At 40.1% G+C, this 15180-nt stretch overlaps 1 pseudogene; it reads right to left on the bottom strand.

Annotated features, from left to right (window-relative positions):
- Positions 1-227: 227 nt before the first annotated feature.
- Positions 228-756, bottom strand: LOC132519598 (60S ribosome subunit biogenesis protein NIP7 homolog; annotated as a pseudogene).
- Positions 757-15180: the final 14424 nt, after the last annotated feature.

The following is a 15180-nucleotide window of genomic DNA, read 5'->3' on the forward strand; positions in this document are numbered from 1 at the left end:
GTATTCTATTTAGCCACAATCACAACGATCTGAAACTCCATTATTGAGCCATTTCTGCATTATAAGAATGTAGCCTACATTTCTCCATGATAGAGAGAATATTAAACTAAGAAGTCCCTGAAGAGGTCACAGTTGACAAAATTCAACATGACGGTGGAGCCTAAACAGACAAAGGAACCAAAGCTAGGCCCTTCCACACAGCCCTAAGTCCTCGTGATGACTTTGTTTTAAATCAATGTCTCTTCGTGCCACACATATTCCCCAGTGCTTGCTTGATGAAATACCGCAATCGCCACGGGGTCTACTTTCCTGAAGTCTTGTGTAGACTTTGCTGCCACCCCAAAGCCCAAAGGGATGTCTGTCATGGAGTACACCATGTCTCCCTGGTACTGAGAAGTATTTTCAATGATTCGACCTAGTCCAGATTTCAGCACATGGTTAGCATACAAGAAGGGCTGCTCTGCTCCAGGCTTTATCCACACTTTATACTTGGCATAGGGTTTTAGGTAATCCAGAGCTGTGATGTACAACCAAAACTTGTGGGTCTGAGTGAATTTTCCGAAGCACGTTCCCAAAGATACCTGCTTGTCACCGATGATATTGGCAGTCAACTTCAAGATCTTCTCACTCACGTAATACAGCCAGTCGTTGTGCAGCCTGAAACAGCAGGTGTCATCGGGCTTGTCGACCAGCAGCTGAAGATTTTGCTATCATCTCAAACATTACACGGGTCTCCTCTTCAGTCAGAGGCCGCATTTCCCAGCTCGGTTGGAACACGGGGTCCTCGTGCCTCAGTCACCGGAAACAGAAGGTCAGCCCCCAGCCGCTTCTTGGCAGCTTCAAACCCCGCCTCTCTAGCCGTTTTCCAGTCGTTCCCCACACTAACACTCTGTAGCCTGGAGGACCATCGGGGAAAGAAAGCCGGCCTAGCGAGAACCATAGAGACCGGAAGTGCACCCAGGATGCTTCCCATCCGAGATTCGGAACTGGTTCCCTGGGTGAGGAGGAGGGGAAGAGATGCTATTGCTGAGAAGATGGCGGCGAGGGCTACAGTCGCGTCTCAGCTACGGCCTCAGCCACAGTGACGGCCACCACCGCTGCTCTTGGGGAGGTAGAGGATGAAGGGCACCTGGCGTCGCTGTTCCGAGACTGCTTCCCAGAGGTCCAGTGGCGGGAGCAGCCTGACATGGGCCGCTACCTCAGGGAGTTGAGCTGCTTGGGGCTGCAACGCGAGCCGGAGCACCTGGCCAAGGAGCGAGCGCAGCTTGCCATGTGATTTCTAAGTTGAGGTCATAAAGAGCCGTGGAGCTTCTGCTCTGCTCATCCTTGAAACCACCTGAGCCACCACAGAAGTCTGACTACCCTGAGACCACCGTGCCGTAGCGGCACACACAGACACAACACCAACAATCTCAACTGAGCCGGTTCTTCAGCCATCTCCACCTAGGAGAGATGTGTGCAGAAGCTGTCCTAGAATTACATCTCCAGCCCCAGTCAGTAAAGTCATCCGCAGCCATCTGAGTCATACTAGCTGAGCTCCCAGAGCCATCTGTGTTGCGCTCTTTGATGTTTCTTAACACACCTCATTTCATAACCCAAGATGTTACAGCAACCGCTTGGTATCCAGAAGGAAACACAGAGTCCAAGGCCAGATCCGTGGAGAGAATGGAGCAGCTGAATTCAAGACCCATGGAATTTAATATGTACCAGTCAGTTTGTGAATGAATGAGCATGTAGAAATGTGCGAAAGGATATACACCAGGTTGGTGGCAGGGAGAGGAGGTGAGAAAAAATATTAATCATTCATTTTTTTCTTTATCTTTATTCTATTTCACTCTCACTAAACTCATATTATTTTTGCAATTTTTGAAGAGAAGTTAAAGGGAAAATGTTATTTTTTTAAAGCCTTAGAACATGCTAACTTTCTTTTTCCTTCCTCCATACCCCCAGCCTCCCACGGTGATGTCTGTTGATCTACTCCTAGAATTCTCTATGCTATATAGCACATGAGTTAAATTAGAAATGTTAATAAAGGAGGTGTGAGGTCATTGGTAGAGAAAAGGAGCCATTTTGTGTGACCGAGTATGATATATACACAAGTTCAGTCACTGAGAGCACCTCTAAAACGTAAAGTTTTGGTGCATGGTAGTAAGTGGAAATTCAGAAGGCCTCTGAATACTTCTTTTTTTTTTTGCGGTATGCGGGCCTCTCACTGTTGTGGCCTCTCCCGTTGCGGAGCACAGGCTCCGGACGCGCAGGCCCAGCGGCCATGGCTCACGGGCCCAGCCGCTCCGCGGCATGTGGGATCCTCCCGGACCAGGGCACGAACCCGTATCCCCTGCATCGGCAGGCGGACTCTCAACCACCGCGCCACCAGGGAAGCCCTGAGTACTTATTTTAATTATCCACCTTTCTTGGCAGTTGTGTGGAAAATTGTGACATTTACAGTTTGCTAACTCGTCGACAAATACCCAGTTAACAGCAGTCTTATTATTAAGAGTGTTAGAAATTGAAAGAAACCAAGCTCAATATTATAACCCGAGTATAATTCCCCTTGGGGGTGGGGGGACTAAAAAGAGAAATATTCTGTGGTAGTACTGGGCTCAATACACAATATTCCTAACATGTAATAGAATGAGTTCATTTAAGGTCAATTATCTGTAAACTCAAATTCATATTTCTGGCAGATGTCCTCCAAGGTTTAACTGGTTTATGTCCAACAATTCTAAACAGCATGTCAATCATTTTTATTAGTATGGGGTACATTTCACAAGTCATTTTCCCCAGAAGAATGACTAGAAAGCTGTCAAACTTAGACATTTCACAAATGGATTTCTGAAATTTTTCTATGGGTAATTCTGCTTTGAAAATTTTCCAGGCTAAAATTGTCCAAGCCATGGTCTAGAGCATAGAACTTTGGAACTTTGTTTATTGATTTGCCCTTATCCTGGAGCAGACTCAGAATTGTTTTCTGAGAAAAATCTTCATACTGTCTACAGTCATCCCAGACCTCCTCTATTCAGAGGTAGACCAGTTCCAACTCAAGACAAAGTCTAAGTTAGGCATCTTAATTTTCATCAGGTGACATTCACTTGTATGTCTTTGCTCAGTTGATTTTTAAAATATATACTTTTTGAAGTATATGAGTTTTAAAAATACATGTATTTCAATTAGTAAAACCAAATAATTATTCCAAAACATTTGTCAAATAATCAGTTGTCCATCACTGGCCAACTTTTATCAAAAGTCAAAGTGCAAGATAAGTGAAGTAAGTCAGAAAGAGAAAGACAAATACCATGTGATATCACTTATATGTGAATCTAAAATATGACACAAATGAACCTATTTACAAAGCAGAAACAGACTCACAGACAAAGAGAACAGACTTCTGGTTGCCAAGGGGGAGGGCGGTGGGGAGGGATAGACTGGGGGTTTGGGGTTAGTAGATGCAAATTATTACATATAGAATGGATGGACAAGAGGGTCCTACTGTATAGCACAGGAAACTGTATTCAACATCATGGGATAAACCATAATGGAAAAGAATATAAATATATATATATACACACACACACACACACACACACACACACATATGAATAATCCTCTTTGCTCTACACCAGAAATTAACACAACATTGTAAATCAACTATACTTCAATTTTTGAAAAAGTCAAAGTGCAAGAAATAATATTCATGAAGGACTAATTAAAGGGCATAAAGTTCACCCAGCCTAATAAATAGTTTTGATATTTACGCCTGGACCAATCTAGACATTAAGAAAGCTTATTTCATAGTTCTGGTTTTTTGTACTACCTACTTACAGAGAATTGCATTTACTGCATTGTGCTTTGGCCTTAGGCTCTCAATTTACATTGAAGGATACTATAGGCAACAGCTATACAAAACTAGTTGTTTTGATCTTAAGAATATTGTTGATAATATTTCCACTCTATGACTCTATGTCCTATTCTTAAGGATGCCATGTCCTACTCTTAAGCATCCAAAATACTAAATTTGAGAAGAAAATTTTCTCAAATTTCATAACCAGAAAAATGTTAGCTTATTTAGTTTTAGCTACATTTATTAATATTTTTGTTACTATTACTATGCTACTATTATTATTACTGATATTGTTAAGACAGTATTTCTTTTTATGTGATAATATTGTCCTTTTAGCTTTGGCTTATCAGAAGTTTAGAACTAAGTATAAATATGTAGTTGTCTTTGAAGAGTTGTGTGGGACCTTGTGGCATATATTTATGTGTATTAACTTTTTTCTTTAGTTGTATCTCAACATTCTAAATTTCTTTCCCCTGTAAATAAGTGTCTTTAATTTTCATGTTATGATATGTGTGCAATCCAGTAAGATATCTCAAATCTTTTTTGAAAGGAAGTAGGTTATAATTTAATAAATAATCATAATCCTGTGATAAGAAATCTTTCTAAGTATATGTGTGGTAGGTAGGATTTGCTAAGAAGCAGAATAGAGACAGCTGGTAAAGAACTGCTGGGTTGTTCATAATAGAAATCCCTGAAGGTATCACATATTTTTAAATAAATGAAAAATTACTACAAGCCATGATCTGATTTATATAAAAACAATAATATAAGATCTTAAAAGGAAGCCAACTTACAGTTTAAAAAAATGTTTCTACTGAAACATTTATTCTGAATAATAATCTTAAAAAATCCTGAAAACTCTAGGATTTCTTGCTCAGAATTGGTAAGCTTCATTAGCAGAAATGTGACAAAGAAACATTAATCCTAAATGAGTTTCTAAGCTATAAAAAGTAGAAATGGAGATGTATAGTCAAATTGCAAATTTCATTCACACTGTAGTGTATCTCAGTTATTTTGCCTCAATTTAAAATGGTCATGTTTCCCAGTGCCACTGAAGATGATACAACCAGATGGAAAGATATTCTGTGCTCATAAATTGGAAAAATGAATATTGTTAAAATGACCATACTACCCAAGGCAATGTACAGATTCAGTGCAATCCCTATCAAAACACCAATGGCATTTTTTACAGAACTAGGACATATAATCCTAAAAATTGTATGATAACACAGAAGACCCCAAAGATTAAAAACAATCTTGAGAAAGAAGAACAAAGCTGAAGGTATCATGCTCCTTGATTCTAAACTATACTGCAGAGTTACAGTTATCAAAAACAGCATGGTACTGGCACAAAAACAGACATAGATCAATGAAATGGAATAGAGGGTCCAGAAATGAACACATTTACATGGTCAATTAGTCTACAACAAAGGAGGCAAGACTATACAATGGGGAAAAGACTACCTCTTCAGTAAATCGTGTTGGGAAAACTGGACAACTACATGCAAAAAAATCAAACTGGGCTACTTTCTCATACCATATATAAAAATTAATTCAAAATGTTTTAAAGACCTAAATGTAGGGACTTCCCTGGTGGCACAGTGGTTAAGAAGCTGCCTGCCAGTGGAGGGGACACGGGTTCGATCCCTGGTCCAGGAAGATCCCACATGCCACAGAGTAACGAAGCCCATGTGCCACAACTACTGAGCCTGGGCTCTAGAGCCCATGCGCCACAACTACTGAAGCCCGTGTGCCTAGAGCCCGTGCTCCGCAACAAGAAAAGCCACTGCAATGAGAAGCCTGCACACCGCAACAAAGAGTAGCTCCCACTCTCCGCAACTAGAGAAAGCCTGTGCACAGCAACGAAGACCCAATGCAACCAAAAATAAATAAATGAAATTGATTCTTAAAAAAAAAAAAGACCTAAATGTAAGACATGGAATCATGAAACTCCTAGAAGAAAACAGAGGCAGAACACTCTTTGACATAAATTGTACCAGTATATTTTTTTAATGTCTCCTCAGGCAAGAGAAACAAAAGCAAAAATAAACAAATGCTACCTCATCAAACTTAAAAGCTTTTGCACAGCAAAGAAGACCATAAACAAAATGAAAAGGCAACCAACTGAATGAGAGAAGATATTTGCAAATCATATTTTTGATAAGGGGTTAGTATCCAAAACATACAAAGAACTCACACAACAACAACAAAAAGTAAACCAGATTTTAAAATGCGCAGAGGACCTGAACAGGCATTTTTCCAAAGAAGACATACAGATAGCCAACAGACACACAAAAAGATGCTCATCACTAATCATCAGAGAAATGCAAATCAAAACTACTGAGAGATGTCACTTCACGCCTGTCAGAATCAAAGGGACAAGAAATAAGTGTTGGTGAGGATGTGGAGAAAAGGAAACCCTTGTGCATTACTGGTGGGAATGTAAATTGGTACAGCCACTATGGAAAACATTATGGAGGTTCATCAAAAAACTGAAAATAGAACTACCGTATGATCCAGCAATTCCACTCCTGGGCATTTTCCCAAAGAAAACAAAAACAGTAGCTCAGAAAGATATATGCACCCTTATGTTCATTGCAGCATTATTTACAATAACCAAGGTATGGAGGCAACCAAAGTGTCCATCTATAGATGAATGGATTAAAAAGATGTGAATGTTGCTCAGTCATGAAAAGAATGAAATTTTGCCATTTGCAACAACATGGATGGACCAGGAGGATATTATGCTTAGTAAGTCAAAGGAAGAAAAATACTATATGATTTCACTTATATGTGGAATCTAAAAAATGAAACAAATGAACAAACATAACAAAAGAGACTCAAAGAGAACAGAGCACAAACAGGTGGCTGCCAGAGGGGAGGGGGGTGGTGGGATGAGTGAAATAAGTGAGGGAAATTAAGAGGTACAAACTTCGAGTTACAAAATAAATGAGTCACAAGGGTGAAACGTACAGCAAGGGTAATGTAGTCAATAATAAACGTAATAACTTTGTATGGTGCCAGATGGTAACTAGACTTATGATGATCATTTGGAGTGTATAAAAATATTGAATCACTACCTTGTACACCTGAAACTAATATAATAAGTCAATTAAACTTCAATTTAAAATTTTAATAAAATCCAGGAAATAGGGGGGGGAAAGGTTTTTTCTACCTTGGAGACCCTATCATAAAAATAAAACCACCAAAAACCACCAAAATCTGTACATGATTTCAATTGTCTAAAAGTGATGCTCAAGCAATCTTTTCTGAAATTTTAGAAGAAAACAATGGAAAGGAAAATAAGAGACAACAAATGCTTCTTATATTTTAAGAATAATACACTATCAACTTTTAACAATACTAAATTAATACTGAGATGGCAAATATGAGTTTTTTTTAACCACGTTGATTTTAAAAGCCATTTAACTTTCTGTTAATAACAAAGTGACATAGAATGATACAAGGTATGAACTGGAACTTCAGAAAACCATAATCATGTAGAAGTGGAAGTACTTATGACTAGGTTGCTGAAAACAATTTTAAGAGTGAAATCCTCCTCAGAAAATAAACAACACTTAGAAAAACTAGTAAAGCTTTAAGAAATGTATCATGTCACATCTCCTTAAACTAGATGTAATGGATTTTTAATGCTTTGAGTATCAGTTGGTTCTCATATCTTATTCAGTGAAAGAAATATTTTTAAATTTCCATTAACAAGACACTCCATATTACAATATTCTATAATCTTCTGATCCCAAAGTTTAATAAGAATTTAAAATTAGAGGGAAAAACAATTAAGTGCCTGGGAAGGAGCCCATTATATGATATCAAACTGGCCAAGATCATTAAGCTTAGGCAGCTATTTATGCCTTATCCTGGATTAACCTCTGGAGTGGTGTGCTAGCACATCACAGCTGCATTCTATCTAAGCCTTTCAATCACTTAAACACAGATTATCTTATTTGATTCTCATAATAACCCTGTTAGATAATTAAGGTAAAGATTAGTATCCCCATTTTTCAGATGGGAAAACCGATATATGTGGTAATTAAATCTCCGGAATCCAAATTAAAGGAGTGATTTAAGCAATCGAGTTAAAGCAGAAGAATACATATAACAATATTTATTGAGCAGCCTTCATGGTTACAGTTTTTCTGCTTTTCTGTTGGAGCTAAAAGGCAGCCTAAAATCTTAGCCAAAAGGTGAAAAAGTAATTTGCTGCCTGTAAAGTTTAGCTCCCTATCTAGTAAGAGATAATAGAAAAACCTGCTTTTCTTCACCTATAAAATAATGTTGAACTACTTGATCAGAGGTTATGACCTGTCAGGATAATGAACAGATTTAGGACAAATTTCATCTGACCTGCAGAATCTTGGCTCACAGAAAATCTTACATTAAAAAAGTCAAAGATTTCCAGCTTCTCTTGAAATCAGAAAACTTGGCTGCCTTTGACCCACATTGTGCATGGTAGCAATCAAATGGAGTTAAGTCCAGGTTTCCCCCTTTCGCCAAAGCATGTACTTTTCAATTTCCCATGACCTGTACCACTCCCTATTACTTACACTGAAGATGCTTCTTTTACCTGCATTGTTGCTTGAGTCCTGTAGATATTTGACTTGGTGACCTCTGTTTAATATCACCCATTTTAGCTCATCTATCAATTCATTCATTTTATTCAAAAAGCATTTACTAAGCAAAGCTTATACATGCAATATTATACAAGGTACTTAGAAGGAAAAGGTAACTAAAACAGCCCAGGAGCACCATGATCTCATTTGGTGGGGACACATACCATAAACAGATTATTACTACACAGATGCCTTGGGACTCAGTCTTTGGGTCTATTCTCCTCTGTCTTTGTTCATTCCCCTGGTACTCTCACTCAGTCTCATGACGTTTTAAGTACCATCTCTACGCTGATGTACATCTCAGTCTGGCCCTGAATTCCAGTCTCATCTAGCTGAATGTCTAATCAATAACTTCACTCAGAAATCTAACTGTCATTCAAACTCCAAATGTCCAAAACCAGATCATGATGTTAGCCCATAAAGCCTCAGTCTTTCCTGTCTCAAAGAATGACAATCCCATTTTTCTAGTTGCTGTGGCCAAAACCTTGAAGTCATCTTCATTTCTTTTCCTTCTCATCCTTTCAGCAAATCATGTTAGCCCAGGGAAGGAGGCCTTCAAGTCTCATGAAGTGACACCTGAGGATGAATAGGACTTAGCTGGATGAAAAAGAAAGTGAAGTACATTCCAGAAAGAGGAGACAACATGAGCACAGGCATACAAGTGAGAAATAAAAGGACATCTAGGAGGAACACCAAGTAATTCAGTGTAACTGAAGGGTAACTTATGGGAAGGGAGAGGCTGGAGATGGTTGTAGAGAGGTAGGTAGGGTTTGGATCATGGGAGGCCTCATATCCCATTTATCCTGTCACCACACAATGCTGTGTCATCAAAGCATTTTAGGCAGGTAGGACACTGATACATAAAGCCAGATGATCGGGACCTGAACTGAAGTAGCAATAATTTCCACTTAAATTCGGTAGGATTGAAGATTGGTCCAATGTAGGAGAGCAAAGGAAGCAATGAAGATTACTCCCTAACATGGCCCCTGAATGTAGAATACAGGAGAAATGGATCAGGGAAAGAAGATAATTCAGTGTCAGAAATGTTGAGCTTGACAGCCCATGGAGCATCCACAGAAATGACTTAATGAGTTATCTGAAGCTTCGGAGATCTAGGCTGGAAATGTGAGCTTGAAAATCATCAGCAAATAAATAGGAGTTAAAACCATGACAACTACCTACTAACTGTGTCTCCTTAGTCTGTAAAATGGGGATTATCGCACCTACTTTATACAACTGTTTTGAAAGTAACGAGAATTATTATACTTGCATATGGTTAGGACTTCGTGTATATTAGTTGTTTAAAAACTAAATTAATTGCTAAGATTACCTTGGAAAACCATGTAGAATGGTGGTTACTAACCTTTTGGGGAGACATGAATGCCTTTGAGAAAGCTTTCTCACTAAAAAGTTACACATAACGAAACACCCCAAATTCTGCACACCATTTCAGGAGGTCTGTGGACCCCTAAAGAACCCTAGGCTTAAAAATTCTTGATGCAGAGTTAGAAGAGAGACAATTTGAGAATCAAACAAAGGAAAATCAACATTTCAGGAATGATCAGGTTAAGAAAAGACCAAGAAGGGATTACAAAAAAGCTACAAAGAGAACATAGGATAGTTTCAAGAAGAAGGCTGTGATAAATTCTCTCAGATTTGGCAAATAGGTCCAATTAGAGTTAAAATGATCACTGGCAACTTTAACAAATCACAAGGCTAGTGGTGGGAGAAGAAACAAGAATTTAGTAAGTTGAGTGAAATGAGGGCGAAAAGTGGAGAAAACTTCTGGACAAAGAAGGGAGGGACAGGAGACCTTTAAGATGGCGGAGGAGTAAGACGTGGAGATCACCTTCCTCCCCAAATACATCAGAAACACATCTACACGTGGAACAACTCCTACAGAATACCTACTGAATGCTGGCAGAAGACCTCATGGGTAGGGCAAAAGAAAAAAAAAACAGAGACAAAAGAATAGGGACGGGACCTGCACCAGTGGGAGGGAGCTGTGAGGGAGGAAAGGTCTCCACACACTAGGAAGCCCCTTCGCGGGCGGAGACTGCGGGTGGCGAAGGGGGAAAGCTTCGGAGCCGCGGAGGAGAGCACAGCAACAGGGGTGTGGAGGGCGAAGCTGAGAGATTCCCCGCACGGAGGGTCGGTGCCGATCAGCACTCACCAGTCCGAGAGGCTTGTCTGCTCCCCCGCCGGGGCGGGCGGAGTCTGGGAGCTGAGGCTCGGGCTTCGGAGGCCGGATCCCAGGGAGAGGACTGGGGTTGGCGGCGTGAACACAGCCTGAAGGGGCTAGTGCGCCACGGCTAGCGGGGAGGGACTCCGGGAAAAAGTCTGGACCTGCCGGAGAGGCAAGAGACTTTTTCTTGCCTCTGTTTCCTGGTGCGCGAGGAGAGGGGATTAAGAGCGCCGCTTAAAGGAGCTCCAGAGACCGGCGCGAACCGCAGCTATCAGCGCGGACCCCAGAGACGGGCATGAGACGCTAAGGCTGCTGCTGCCGCCACCAAGAAGCCTGTGTGCGAGCACAGGTCACTCTCCACACCTCCCCTCCCGGGAGCCTGTGCAGCCCGCCACTGCCAGGGTCCCGTGATCCAGGGACACCTTCCGCCGGAGAACGCACGGCGCGCCTCAGGCTGGTGCAACGTCACGCCAGCCTCTGCCGCCGCAGGCTCGCACCACACTCCGTGCCCCTCCCTTCCCCCCAGCCTGAGTGAGCCATAGCCCCCCGAAGCAGCTGCTCCTTTAACCCGTCCTGTCTGAGCGAAGAACAGACGCCCTCCAGCGACCTACACGCAGTGGCGGGGCCAATCCAAAGCTGAGCCCTGGGGAGCTGTGAGAACAAAGAAGAGAAAGGGAAATTTCTGCCAGCAGCTGTTAAGGAGCAGCTGATTAAATCTCCACAATCAACTTGATGTACCCTGCATCTGTGGAATACATGAATAGACAACGAATCATCCCAAACTGAGGAGGTGGACTTTAGGAGCAACTATATGTATATATATATATATATATATATACACTTTTTTTCCCCCTTTTTCTCTTTTTGTGAGTGTGTATGTATACGCTTCTGTGTGTAATTTTGTCTGTGTAGCTTTCTTTTTCCCATTTGTCCTAGGGATATGTCTGGCCGTTTTTTTATTTTTGGGGCTTTTTTTATTACTTAAAAAATTTTTTTTCTTCATATTTTTTATTTTAATAACTTTATTTTATTTTGTTTATCTTCTGCTTTCTTTCTTTTTTTCCTCCATTTCTTTCTGAGCCGTGTGGAGGGCAGGCTTTCGGTGCTCCATCCAGGCATCAAGGCTGTGCCACTGAGGTGGGAGAGCCAAGTTCAGGACACTGGTCCACAAGAGACCTCCCAGCTCCACGTAATATCAAATGGCGAAAATCTCCCAGAGATCTCCATCTCCACGCCAAGACCCAGCTCCACTCAACAACCAGCAAGCTACAGTGCTGGACACCCTATGCCAAACAACTAGCAAGACAGGAACACAACCCCATCCATTAGCACAGAGGCTGCCTAAAATCATAATAAGGCCACAGACACCCCAAAACACACCACCAGATGTGGACCTGCTCACCAGAAAGACAAGATCCAGCCTCATCCACTAGAACACAGGCACTAGTCCCCTCCACCAGGAGGCCTACACAACCCACTGAACCAACCTTAGCCACTGGGGACAGACACCAAAACAACAGGAACTACAAACCTTCAGCCTGCAAAAAGGAGACCCTAAACACAGTAAGTTAAGCAAAATGAGAAGACAGAGAAACACACAGCAGATGAAGGAGCAAGGTAAAAACCCACCAGACCTAAAAAATGAAGAGGAAATAGGCACTCTACCTGAAAAAGAATTCAGAACAATGATAGTAAAGGTGATCCAAAATCTTGGAAATAGAATGGAAAAAATACAAGAAACGTTTAACAAGGACCTAGAAGAACTAAGAGGCAAACAAACAGTGATGAACAACACAATACATGAAATTAAAAATTCTCTAGAAGGAATCAATATCAGAATAACTGAGGCAGAAGAACGGATAAGTGACCTGGAAGATAAAATAGTGGAAATAACTACTGCAGAGCAGAATAAAGAAAAAAGAATAAAAAGAATTGAGGACAGTCTCAGAGACCTCTGGGACAACATTAAATGCACCAACATTCAAATTATAGGGGTCCCAGAAGAAAAAGAGAAAAAGAAACGGACTGAGAAAATATTTGAAGAGATTACAGTTGAAAAAATTCCCTAATATGGTGAAGGAAATAGTTAAGTCCAGGAAGCACAGAGGGTCCCATACAGGATAAATCCAAGGAGAAACACGCCAAGACACATATTAATCAAATTATCAAAAATAAAATACATAAAAAAAATAAATAAATAAAATACATAGATCAAATGTTAAAAGCAGCAAGGGAAAAACAACAAATAACACACAAGGGAACCCCCATAAGGTTAACAGCTGATCTTTCAACAGAAACTCTGCAAGCCAGAAGGGAGTGGCAGGACATATTTAAAGTGATGAAGGAGAAAAACCTACAACCAAGATTACCCAGCAAGGATCTCATTCAGATTTTATGGAGAAATTAAAAGCTTTACAGACAAGCAAAAGCTAAGAGAATTCAGCACCACAAAACCGGCTTTACAACAAATGCTAAAGGAACTTCTCTAGGCAGGAAACACAAGAGAAGGAAAAGGCCTATAGTGACAAACCCAAAACAATTAAGAAAATGGTCATAGGAACATACATATCGATAATTACCTTAAATGTGAATGGATTAAACGCTCCAACCAAAACACATAGACAAGCTGAATGGGTACAAAAACAAGACCCGTATATATGCTGTCTACAAGAGACCCACTTCAGACACAGACCTACTAGAGAATGGACTTGAGGATATGGGGAGGAGGAAGGATAAGCTGGGACGAAATGAGAGAGTGGCATGGACATATATACACTACCAAATATAAAATAGATAGCTAGTGGGAAGCAGCCGCATAGCACAGTGAAATCAGCTCGGTGCTTTGTGACCACCTAGAGGGGTGGGATAGGGAGGGTCGGAGGGAGACGCAAGAGGGAGGCGATATGGGGATATATGTATATGTATAGCTGATTCACTTTGACATAAAGCAGAACTAACACACAGAAAAAAAGAAAGGGAGGGAAAAGACGGAATGCAAGATAAAGGGGAATTTCAGGTCACAAAAGGGTAGTTTTCTATTGTTGTTGTTTGTAGTGTCTGTTTTGTTTTTTGTTTCTGAGAATTTTTTATTATTATTTTGGTGGTATTTTTTTTGTTTTTCTTTCTGAAGGAAGAGAAAGACTTTAGGTTTGTGATGGGCCCAGGATCAGAGCCAATAGAAAGATTAAGGTGGAAGATGGGGAACAGTGTGGGAATGATTAAAGAAGCAATGTTCACCCAATGGAGATGGGGAAGGAAAAAGAGACTGAGGGCTCCAGGAGAGGGTTTAGTATTGGGCAGGAAGAGTACGTTGTCCTCAGTGTATGAAGAAAGGAAGAAGGGAGATGCTTTACATACTAGTAAGTGTGGGGTAGGGCTGACAATTGACAGATGATCACAACTTTCTCAGTTAAGTAACAGACAAGGCTTGGAGAACACTGTGAATTAAATGTTTAGGAGAATGATGGTGATTTAGAATAGAGACCAAAAGGGATGAAAAAGAAATCTAATCAAACAAGTAAAAAGCTCTTGCTCTGTGATAAGCTATGAGAACTCATTTCTTGTAAGCCTTTAAAATCTTAATAATCATTATTACCAGAACATACCGAAAATGTATGTTGGCAGTTAGTCTTCCTGTTTCACTAGCAACAGTATTTAGATGAGGTCATTGTAGTTATATCTTTACCTGTAATATATTAGACTTACAGAATTGTAAAAGCAATAGTAGACCTTATGGATGTATGTTATATCTATATGATGGATAGATACATGAATACATATATGTTACATGATACTAAGTACCAAAATTTTATTTGATGATTTCATGTGCTTGAGATACAATGTTTATTTTAACCAGGTGTTACGTTTTCAAACATTGATTTGTTTTATCCTTCTCTTCCTTGTGTAACCATGAAGAAATCTTATTAGACTAATTTCTTCAAGAATCTGCCTATTATAGGAAATGGAATTAATTTCATTTCCCATTGCTACAACTACCAAATTTGATGGCATAAAAATAATAATAATAATATGGGAAGTACGCTCACATAATAAATTACAAAAATTTTCATGGTAGAATTCTTGATTTTTCTGCATCCAAGCTGTGTGTCACTTTATAATGAAGCATCATCTCAGGCAGATGTTCTTGTTAAGAGGTAAATTTTTCCCACTAGATTTAATGCTTAAAACAAGTTATCCCCACACCCGGCAACACACTTTCTAAATACAAAGAGCCCTTGTTATCAAATAGTTTCATTTAAGTTGTTTTTCTTTCTTCTTTTGGATTATCTGGGAAATTTCTTTCATATTTTCATTTAATATTTGCACAAATGTTTTAAACCTCTCTTCCTGTGTTGAAATTGGTTTGTACTACATTTGTACGGCTAAAAGGGGAGAACAGAGAGGAAAAGAAAATCTAGTCTGAACTATTTAAAGCCTTAAATCTTCGAAAATCAAAAATCAAATCTGGAGACTTCCCTGGCGGTCCAGTGGTTAAGACTTCACCTTCCAGTGCAGAGGGTGCA

The sequence above is a fragment of the Lagenorhynchus albirostris genome, chromosome 4 (genome assembly GCF_949774975.1).
Source record: "Lagenorhynchus albirostris chromosome 4, mLagAlb1.1, whole genome shotgun sequence".
Lineage (NCBI taxonomy): Eukaryota > Metazoa > Chordata > Mammalia > Artiodactyla > Delphinidae > Lagenorhynchus > Lagenorhynchus albirostris.